The following is an 11,941-nucleotide window of genomic DNA, read 5'->3' as shown; positions in this document are numbered from 1 at the left end:
ATATTTTTTGTTTTGCTCCTTTTATTTTTTTTTAATAAAGCTAAACATTTTAATCCTTTGAAATAAACGTACTGTCAATAGGTGTAATCAAGCATTTTTTTCATAATGATATTTTGTTTCTCTGAATGTTTATTAAAAATAACAACATTTGTGTATACTACAGTGTGTCCCAAGAAACATGGAAATTCTTTGACAAGTTTTATATCGTCTTCGATCCATTTTTCGCGAACATAATAATTGCAGTTCCTTCAAGTATCAAAAACGCCTAGTCTTGAGATTTTCAAAATGTTGTCTACCATTTTTGTATTTTCAAAATTTACGGAGATATTGCAAAATTTGCACAAATTTCTAATTTAATTAATAACTCAAAATTATTATTAAATTTAATATCTTGGTCAATTTTTAAAAAGAAAAGTAGAAAAGTAGAAAAGTAGAAAAGTAGAAAAGTAGAAAAGTAGAAAAGTAGAAAAGTAGAAAAGTAGAAAAGTAGAAAAGTAGAAAAGTAGACAACTTCATGAAAAGCTCGTCAATGACATACAGCCTCGTTTTTATTTACTTTGCGATGCATTAAATATCAAAGTTCAAAGACGAGTTTCAAGTTGTCCATTTCACATAATAGTTTCCTATGACCAGAATATACCATTGATTTTTTTTATGTGAAAATGGATCCCATGTCAGGCAGTAACATTTCTTGTTCAAGGTTGTAAGGCAAGGAAAGTTATTTCAGAGGTGTAAGCATCTTTTGTACTGCAGTGTACTGTCTCCGGGCGGAAATGTAAACACAAGACGGATGTCGAAGCCTGACATGATGGGATCCATCTTTCAAATATAAAATCAATGTAATATTCTTGTCATAAGAAACTATTATGTGAATTATCAATTTATCAAAATTTAATGCTTTTAACCTCCTCGGATACTAAACGAACACTGATGCATCTATTCTTGTTTACAAATTCCGCCCAGAGAAAACTGGTTTTAATATGTACGCAGAGTATACGCAACTGCAATTAACTTGCCTTGCAATACAACCTCGGTCTTGTGTTTACTTTACCGCCCAGAGACAGTACACTGCAGTACTAAAAATGCGTACACCTCTGAAATAACTTGGAAATAACTATCTTTACATTACAATCCTTTGAGTTTACTGAAGTATTAAAGTTAAAGCGACATATACAAATCTATCTAACCAGGAAATATTGTTGTTCACAAATCTCCAGGTTGCGTGCAATCTGAACTGCAAATTATAAGGTTGTTGTCTTTTCAACCTTTTTTACAGGCACTGTGCGCATGTTTAGAGACAATGCAAAAAACGCGATTTTCATAGTTTTTTTTAATGTCGCGGCCCTGCATTGTAATAAAAAAATTACACAGAGAACCAGCAAATTTTGGAATAGGAAGACTACTTTTTGATTCAAGAGTTGACATATTTTAATGTTTCAGTGAAGTCAGAAGCGTTAAGGGGTAGACAGTAGACAGTAGACAGTAGACAGTAGACAGTAGACAGCAGACAGTAGACAGCAGACAGCAGACAGCAGACAGTAGACAGTAGACAGTAGACAGTAGACAGTAGACAGTAGACAGTAGACAGTCAGATTATGTTTGTAGTTGTTAACAAATTTTACTCTGAATTCTGAATTCTGTAACTTTAAATATTTCGTGACTAAATTATATAAAGTAATAAGCTCTAAAAACAAAACAATAAATGCAAACGCTTGTCGATTAATTCTTCGATTTAGTTTTCTCGGAAAATTATTCAATTCATTTCAGTTTTATTTCCAGTTGATTAATTGAATAATTGATAAGTGCATTACTCGGGAAAACAGAGCTTGTATAGGAAGTAACTGCGCCTTTGCCACTAACTCTTATATTCTAATCCCGGTTACTTTGTTATCCATTACTTTAGACTGAAGATATATAAAATTATGAATTCTTTTTTATTAAATAATCTAAGTTTAAAATATCAAATGTTTAAACCATAAGTTTGCAAAGATATATGGATAAGTAAATTTAAGTTTGTGACAAGGATCTATTCCCTTGAAATGCAATACTGAATGGGTCTAGATATGACATTTCATGGATATAACATTTTATAAATTGGACATTTCATAGACTGAGGAGATTTTTTACAAATGATATTTTTTTTTAAATTTTTTTTCTTCCATATCAATTTTTTTATTCGAATTTTTTCTTATTTCACGGGGAACACGGGTAGACAGCTAGAGTAACATTGATTAAATTAAAACTTAAAATTTTTAAAGGTTTTCACAGATGAAATAAGTTCTTAAAAAAACAACTAAAATACTCCACATGTACGTTTTTAAAAAATTTAGAATTTTAATTTTAAATTTAAGAAGAAATTTCGTCAGTAAACATTCTCTTCTGTCAATGAAAAATCTTCTCTGTCTATGAAATGTCTTATCTATGAAATGTCCTATCAATGAAATGTCCTATCTATGAAATATCCGTCTATAAAATGTCGGTCTATGAAAAGTCCTATCTATGAAATGTCCTTTCCCTGAAATGTCTCCTTTCTATGAAATGTCTTTCTATGAAATGTCTTTCTATGATTAATGTCTTTCTATGAAATGTCTTTCTATGAAATGTCTCCTATCTATTTAATGTCCGTCTATAAAATGTCCTAACTAAAAAATTTCCTATCCATGAAATGTCATATATATGAAATGTCCTATCTAAGAAATGTCTTTTTATGAAATGTATTTCTATAAAATGTCCTTCTATAAAATGTCTTTCTATGAAATGTCCTCCTATGAAATGTCCTATTTATTAAATGACCTATCTATGAAATGTCATAATTTTATAATGTCCTATCTATGAAATGTCTTTCTATAAAATGTCCTTCAATGAAATGTCCTTCTATGAAATGGCACAACGCCCTAGATTCTATGAATGACGTGCAGTTCTTAGTTTTTATTTGAAGTAGAAGTTAAAAAAGAAAAGAAAATTGACGTAAATAAAATTAAATCAAACCAAATGTCGACGTAATTTCTTAAACCTATTTCCCACAAAGAACAATAGAGAGAAATATGCCTAATTTCCTTGAGACCTGTATCTGGGTAACAATTAAGAATTTGTAAAATAGTTTTCTATCGTTAAAAAGAGATCAATTCTATCAATTACTGTGCTTGTTTGAGCTAAATAAGTTTGCAAGTTACGCTTATATTGTGGAAGACGATGCCTGACCGCCTTAAACAAGTTCCACAAGATTCAACGGAATGAGATAGAATGGATCAGCCCCCCTGGATCGGTAAACTCTATGTTTTCTATTGGTGTTTCAGGCCCCTGAACGGGTGCCTGAACCCCTCTCCCCCTTTACAAATTCCAAGGCACGTTCCTTAGTTCAGTGTACTCACTAAACAGACCCAGTTCAGTGTACTCACGAGACAGTCCCAATTCACTAAATAAGTGATTTATGAACTTCTAATAATGTTTTTTTTTTGCTTTGTAACGACATTAAATTCACTTTCAGATTGCTTTAATGTAGTTTTCCTCTCCCACATTTTTGTAATTCTTATTGTAGCAAAAAATAAGTTTTTTAATTAAAAAATCCGAACGGTTTTTTACGATGAAAAAAAGTCCAAATACGATAATAATCCCATTGTTTTTACTCAGCTAGACACAAGTTTAATGTTCAGATACAAAAATGTAAAAAAATTATTTTACCCCTGGCTAATCATTTATTCATATATCTATGAAACAAAGAGTTGAATTCTATGAAACGAGCTGAATACACAAAATAAAACATTTTCTCCGAATTTGGACAATTATCGACGCATGGAAAATAATGTAATAGACATTGTTAAAATATTTACCTTTTCTTCGCTTTTAACATTTTAATTCCAAATTAACCAAAATTTTATTTAAGTTTAGACAATTAATCCAAGGAAGGAAAAGTTTTAATTGGAGCTGTGTCCCGCGTGTGGTAGGAAAATTTCAAAAATATTAAAAAGTTTTGACAGAAAATTAGTACCAGCTTAAAGAACTAGTTTCATATTTTATTGAAAGTTGACGGTAGACAGTAGACATTAAACGGTAGACGGTACACTGTAGACAGTAGACAGTAGACAGTAGACAGTAGACAGTAGACAGTAGACAGTAGACAGTAGACAGTAGACAGTAGACAGTAGACAGTAGACAGTAGACAGTAGACAGTAGACAGTAGACAGTAGACAGTAGACAGTAGACAGTAGACAGTAGACAGTAGACAGTAGACAGTAGACAGTAGACAGTAGACAGTAGACAGTAGACAGTAGACAGTAGACAGTAGACAGTAGACAGTAGACAGTAGACAGTAGACAGTAGACAGTAGACAGTAGACAGTAGACAGTAGACAGTAGACAGTAGACAGTAGACAGTAGACAGTAGACAGTAGACAGTAGACAGTAGACAGTAGACAGTAGACAGTAGACAGTAGACAGTAGACAGTAGACAGTAGACAGTAGACAGTAGACAGTAGACAGTAGACAGTAGACAGTAGACAGTAGACAGTAGACAGTAGACAGTAGACAGTAGACAGTAGACAGTAGACNGTTACGCTTATATTGTGGAAGACGATGCCTGACCGCCTTAAACAAGTTCCACAAGATTCAACGGAATGAGATAGAATGGATACGGGGCATTGTACTGACGGACAGTCTACAATTGTGATATCGAGATAGACTCATGTTCTGAACCCTCTAGTAATAAGTAATAAGAAATATATATACTGGAAGTTATTTATGCGTTTTTATTAGAGTCCGACCCACGTCCTCTATATTGGTGACCCCCGACTTTGAACATACAGTTAAACGCTATCCAGTTTCGTGATTTTCTTAAACTTTGAACATTAAGTGATACATCCAAGCATCATGACGGACCTTAAAGAAACTCCAACCGAGTACATCGCCAAAGTCTCCGTCAAGCTCCCGGATTTTTGGACAGAGGACCCCAACTTGTATTTCCTTCATGCAGAGGCTGCCTTCAGAAACATCCAAATCACACAGCTACTCCAAGAGCTAATCAGCTATATAGCTACTCCCGGAGCTAATGAGCTACACAGCTACTCCAGAAGCTAATTAGCTATACAGCTACTCCTGGAGCTAATCAGCTACACTGCTACTTCCAGAGCTAATCAGCTAAACTGCTACTCCCGGAACTAATCAGCTATATAGCTACTCCCGGAGCTAATGAGCTATATAGCTACTCCCGGAGCTAATGAGCTACACAGCTACTCCAGAAGCTAATTAGCTACACAGCTACTCCTGGAGCTAATCAGCTACACTGCTACTCCCAGAGCTAATCAGCTATGCTACTCCCGGAGCTAATGAGCTACACAGCTACTCCCAAAGCTAATCAGCTATACAGATACTCCTGGAGCTAATCAGCTACACTGCTACTCCAGAAGCTAATCAGCTACACAGCTACTCCTGGAGCTAATAAGCTAAATCTTTGCTACTCCTGGAGCTAATTAGCTATACCTCAGCTACTCCTGGAGCTAATAAGCTAAACCTTGGCTACCCCTGGAGCTAATAAGTTGTACTTCAGCTACTCCTGGAGCTAATAAGCTAAACTCAGCTACTCCTGGAGCTAATAAGCTAAACCTCGGCTACTCCTGGAGCTAATTAAATATACCTCAGCTACTCCTGGAGCTAATAAGCTAAACTTCATGGCTACTCCTGGAGCTAATAAGCTAAACCTCAGCTACTCCTGGAGCTAATAAGCTAAACCTCAGCTACTCCTGGAGCTAATAAGCTAAACCTCGGCTACTCCGGAGCTAATAAGCTAAACCTTAGCTACTCCTGGAGCTAACAAGCTATACCTCGGCTACTCCTGGAGCTGCAAATGTAGTGGCTGACAATCTCCTTGTCCCCCTCCAGCATCTCCTCTTGCTCCGAAATATCCTCCCGCTCCACAACTGCCTCCTTCCCCTGGGGTTAAGGTGTCTGAGGTGTCGGCGGTGTCTGAGGTTAAGACGATGCCTGACCGCCTTAAACAAGTTCCACAAGATTCAATGGAATGAGATAGAATGGATACGGGGCATTGTACTGACGGACAGTCTACACATGTGATATCGAGATAGACTCATGTTCTGAACCCTCTAGTAATAAGTTATAAGAAATATATATACTGGAAGTTATTTATGCGTTTTTAATATCATATTAATATAATCAGATTTTAATAACATTTAATAATATCCCTTAACATTAAAAATTACGAAACTAATGGATCGTTTGGGTGCGAATAATAGCCGTGCACAATTTGCTTAGCAGCTAGAGTTTCCAAGAATTCCGTTGCGCGGAATGGGGAGGATTTACTTGGGATTGCGTGAAGAGTTGTGCGGATTTGCAAGGAATTGCACGGAATTGTGGGATTTGCTAGGAATTACGGGAAATTAATGGACTCGAAAGTAAAATTAATTTGATTTGCACTTTTCCGGACTTGTGTTGATCTGCATCGAATATAAAATGAAAGGTTTGAAGCAAAACCTCTCAAATATTTTAAACTCAACTTCATGACTAAATTAAATCAAGGTTTGAAGAGTTTAGTCCAGCCTGAAATCTAATTAAATCAAGGTTTGAAGAGTTCAGTCCAGCCTGAAATCTAATTAAATCAAGGTTTAAAGAGTTTAGTCCAGTCTGAAATCTAGTTAAATCAAGGTTTGAAGAGTTTAGTCCAGCCTGAAATCTAATTAAATCAAGGTTTAAAGAGTTTAGTCCAGCCTGAAATCTAATAAAATCAAGGTTTAAAGAGTTTAGGCCAGCCTTAAGTCTAATAAAATCAAGGTTTAAAGAGTTTAGTCCAGCCTAAAATCTAATCAAATGTTCAATTAAATTATCAAATGTTCCAAGGTATAGCATTAAAGGTTATAGTAAATGAGGGTGATTCAATTTAAACTTTATATTTAATTCAGAACATTAAACAATAATATGCGCCCGCCTCTCTCCCCCCCCTCCCCCACCTTTTTTTATAGAATGTGTACCAAGTATTATTATGTCATACCTGCAATTCTCTATGAATTTGTTATCTAAAAAGTTAATTCGGCTGCATGCTGGCACCCATATCGATAAAACTTAATTTTGGTTGGTCTATTTTTGTTTAATATAAAAGATGGGGAGAGAAGTCCCCCCCCCCTTAAACCATTTCCAGCTAAAAGACGCGATGAGCCACGATACCCATTACTCGGCATTTAAAAATTCCGGAGTTTTTATTCCACTTTAAAAATATTAATCTTATGTTCAAAGATCAAATATATTTACTGAATAATTCAATTATATTTTTACGGACATAGTGAATTAAACATTTAACTTTAATACTGTACTTTACAAACTTTTTACTTCATTTTGCAAATATTTTTATTATAATTTTAAAATACAATGGATAGAGTCACGTCACCACTTTTTACTTTAAGTAATTTAATAATTCAGAATAAATTGTCAAATTTTCGCCCACCAACAGCTTGCTTTCCTAACACCATCGTAAAATTTTCTTTTTACTTTATTTTCTTTATTGAAGTATCAATAAAAAGTACTGCTTCAAGATCTCCAAGCAACTCTGACGTTTTTTTCAAATCCAATAAATTTAAACTTTCTGTAAACCTTTTGATCTACCATAAAGGCAATGCAGACATAATAAGGAACCCTCAATTTAAAGTGCTATGTTCTTTAATTCACAATAGTACCTTAACAGCTGTGTCTGTTAAAGAGAGGTATGGAATAAGGTATCCATCATATTCTGTTTGCCATTTGATTATTTTTGATTGTGGTTTCACTATCAAGTGACAAGCGGATTTCTGTCAGAGAAATAATAGAGGAAAAAGTTCAAATCCAACACTAAACTGTGAAACCAGGAAAAAACGAAATATTCCACATTTTAGATCAGATAGTAGTCCAAGCCCGGTCTCTTGGTTAGTGGTTAGCTTTCCTGACCGTATATCCAAGCCCGGTCTCATAGTTAGTGGATAGTTCTCCTGACCGTATATCCAAGCCCAGTCTCATGGTTAGTGGATAGTTCTCCTGACCGTATATCCAAGCCCGGTCTCATGGTTAGTGGATAGTTCTCCTGACAGTATATCAAAGCCCGGTCTCATGGTTAGTGGTTAATTTTCCTGACCGTATATCCAAGCCCGGTCTCATGGTTAGTGGATAGTTCTCCTGACCGTATATCCAAGTCCGGTCTCATGGTTAGTGGATAGTTCTCCTGACCATATATCCAAGCCCTGTATCATGGAGAGTGAATAGTTCTCCTGACCGTATATCTCACTGCATGGATGAATGTTCAGGTTTTTTTTCTGTAAATTATCCAACAGGGAGAAGTACCATTAACTCGGCTATTAAATATTAATGCACCCAACCTTATAGTTTTCCATGCAGAATGGGAGGGAGGGATTTTTGCACAGAAAGTCCCCAGTAATTATAATGATCAGTTTTCTATCGGGTATAGATTAAAAAACTATGCGAACTTATCGTCGAAGTCGAAATTGATTAAATGAATGTTGCTCAAATCAACCAAACCGTAACTTAGAGAGTTGCAATAGAAAATAAAAACAGATGGTAACATGAAATATGTGATACATAATATATATTAGTTTAAAAGGTCATTTTCCACCCATTGTTGGACAGTTTTAAAATTAAACGGGCAACGCCGCGGACATCAGGGTCACATACAATTAATGTTTGATTTGGTTTTAAATCTTGCATGTTTTCTAATTATGGCAACCCTTATTGAAGAGAAAATGAGGTTTGAAGTCCTTGCTCTTCTGATATCGAATCTTAGGAAATGAACTGAGTTCTTGCCACAAAGCTAATTCCATAAATCTTTGTATATATCTTTGCAATGTGATAGACCTTTAATATTTCAAGGTATGAATTCTACTTTAAAAAACGTCTGAAGTTTGAAATATCAATGGTTTACACCAAGATTTAAAAGATATGTAAAAGGATAAGACCATTTTTGTTAACCCTAAACAATGAGTTCTCCGTTGTAAAGTCGTCTTTAACTTAAATTGTCTCTCGGAGACCACCAAACCAAACCTTACCTCCCAGATAGCATAAACAAACCTCACGTGAAGTAACTCAATTTTAAAAAGTTAAACAAAAGAAAAATATTCATAAAAAAATAGTTGTTTACATTGATAATTAATTGTCATTTTATTTCAGAAGATAAAACGTCTTTTTAGTACTGTTTATACCATAATTTGTACCCGCCTTCAATCCATTAGATCGTAAGATTTTTTTCAATATAAACATTATTTTCACTATATGTACTCACACTAATCAAATGTAATTTTTCAGGAAATAAAGAGATTCAATTATTATCGATTTTATTGGAGACGGTTTATATTCTGTTTGTGTAGCAGTCGAAGTAATCGGGATCGATATTTTGGGAAAATAAATACCCTTCAAATTCCGACCTTAGCTGCCCTGTTTTGTTATTTTATTCGAGAAACTCCTTTCTTGGGTCCAACAATTTTAGTGTGTGGCAAAATCTCAGTTTCTTAAAAAAACTTAACTGTAAAGGACCGTAGACGTATTGTTTCATGTCAGAATTAAACACTTTTTAAGCTAATGGATAAATGGCAATAGGTTCAAAGTGTACCGTTGTGAATTGTACATTCGTCTTGGAGGGTCATTTTATTTTGAATAAATGTGTAATAAAATCTTAATAATGTTTATTCTGTGTCTGAACATTGTAAGCAAAGTCTAAACACACCATTAAACTTCGCTATTGACTTTATCGTAAGAAAGATTAAGTTTTGCATTTTAGAAAGAAATGAACTTCATTGAACATTTAGTAGGAGGAAGGAAACTCAATACTATTGACTGTAAGATTGATTTAAAAACTTTATTCTTTCTTTTAAGAAATAAGAAAACTTTATCTATCACATCCTATTTTATAGAGAATTCCCGTATAGTTATGGGATCGTGAATCAATTAAACCATTTTCAGCTTATTCTAATGAGTGGTATTGAAATAAATTGGTTTTATGAAGATAATCGGAAACCGTTCGATAATGTGCCGACATAACACAAAGAAGACGCACATGAAACAGACAAAAACAATTATTGCAGATTTAAACCTGGCCATGTTTACTAAACAGAACAGGACGTACAATGAATTTTGTTTTTACAATAAATCATAACAAACATTTAAGAAAGTAAATTCAATACGAGCACTCCACGTCCCCCCCCCTTAATCCTTAAAATCTTCCTTCCTTAATTATAACCTCCTTCCACATGACTTCTGATTCTCAACCCCCCCCCCCCTCCCCTTCCAGCCCTCCTAACCACCAAACTTCAAGGATAGTTTAGGATTATGGGAATGCAATTAACCCTGAAGAATAATGTAGAACAAGCCTAAGTATGTTCAGATGTCAGATTATTTATTCATAAACATTATTTTATTACATTAATTCCCTTCAAGATAATTTCATCTGCCAACTACTATACACCGTGACCAGGAACCCACCACACCCAGAATCTTAAAGAGATTGTAAACGAAACTTTAAACCTAAAAATTGGCATGTCTGATTTAGAATGCCCTTTAAACCTAATTTTGAATATCAATCAGGAATATTTCTATCATAGAAAGAATAGAGTTTTTGCCCCAAACTCAAATTTTCACATCCTGATATCTTCTCAAACGAATGGCGTTAACCTTTAATGCTTCAAACTTTCATAGTTTGAAATATTAATGGTCTAAGACATTGGATTGCAAAGATATAAAGATATAGCTGGATAAAGATATAGCTGGATAAAGATATAGCTGGATAAAGATATAGCTGGATAAAGATATAGCTGGATTAGATATAGCTGGATAAAGATAAAGCTGGATTAGATAAAGCTGGATTAGATAAAGCTGGATTAGATAAAGCTGGATTAGATAAAGCTGGATTAGATAAAGCTGGATTAGATAAAGCTGGATTAGATAAAGCTGGATTAGATAAAGCTGGATTAGATAAAGCTGGATTAGATAAAGCTGGATTAGATAAAGCTGGATTAGATAAAGCTGGATTAGATAAAGCTGGATTAGATAAAGCTGGATTAGATAAAGCTGGATTAGATAAAGCTGGATTAGATAAAGCTGGATTAGATAAAGCTGGATTAGATAAAGCTGGATTAGATAAAGCTGGATTAGAAAATCTGAATATGTGGCAAAAACTCAGTTCCTTTGCTGATTACTTTACAATTTCTTTCATTGTCTCCGAATCGTAAATCCACAAATCGCAACTTATTTTTATATAAAACCAATTTTGATAAATGAAAGAAGAATCTCGTATTTATCTTTGATTAGGCAACGATTTTTTAAAGAGTCCCTTTAAGTGGGTATCGTTGATGGAACCCACTGAATATCCTCTTCTGTGTCTACAAACTGATATGTATTTTTATTTTAGATGTAGAAGATTAACAACCCAATCAAATCTGGTTACAAATGTTTAAAGTGTTGAGCTCTGAATCCTGTTGGAAATATGTATAAGAATCCTGTTAGAAATATGTATAATAATCCTGTTGGAAATATGTATAAGAATCCTGTAAGAAATATGTATAATAATTCTGTTGGAAATATGTATAAGACTCCTGTTTGAAATATGTATAAGAATCCTGTTGGAAATATGTATAAGAATCCTGTTGGAAACTGTGAAACCCGTTTACAACTTTACACCCGTTAAATAAAGATTTTTTCGCATTTTCTATTTTAGACTTTTTTGTTGAACTAAATATTTAAAATATTAAAAAATGTATAGCTGTTTACACCATTTTCTACAGATTTTGAATTAGAGTTGATCCAATATGAATAAAAGTGAAAATACATTGATACCAAAAGCCTGTGTACTTTTATGAGATAAACTCTCGATAAAATGCTAGATAAAGATATCTCTAATTTTATAATTTATGATGGTGTCAACACTAGATATCTCAAACCTGGACTATTTAATAGAACATAATTTA

This window comes from Eurytemora carolleeae, unplaced genomic scaffold (genome assembly GCF_000591075.1).
Source record: "Eurytemora carolleeae unplaced genomic scaffold, Eaff_2.0 scaffold967, whole genome shotgun sequence".
NCBI classification, from domain to species: Eukaryota; Metazoa; Arthropoda; class Copepoda; order Calanoida; family Temoridae; genus Eurytemora; species Eurytemora carolleeae.
The sequence above is the reverse complement of the archived record's forward strand: the minus strand, read 5'-3'. Positions refer to the sequence as shown.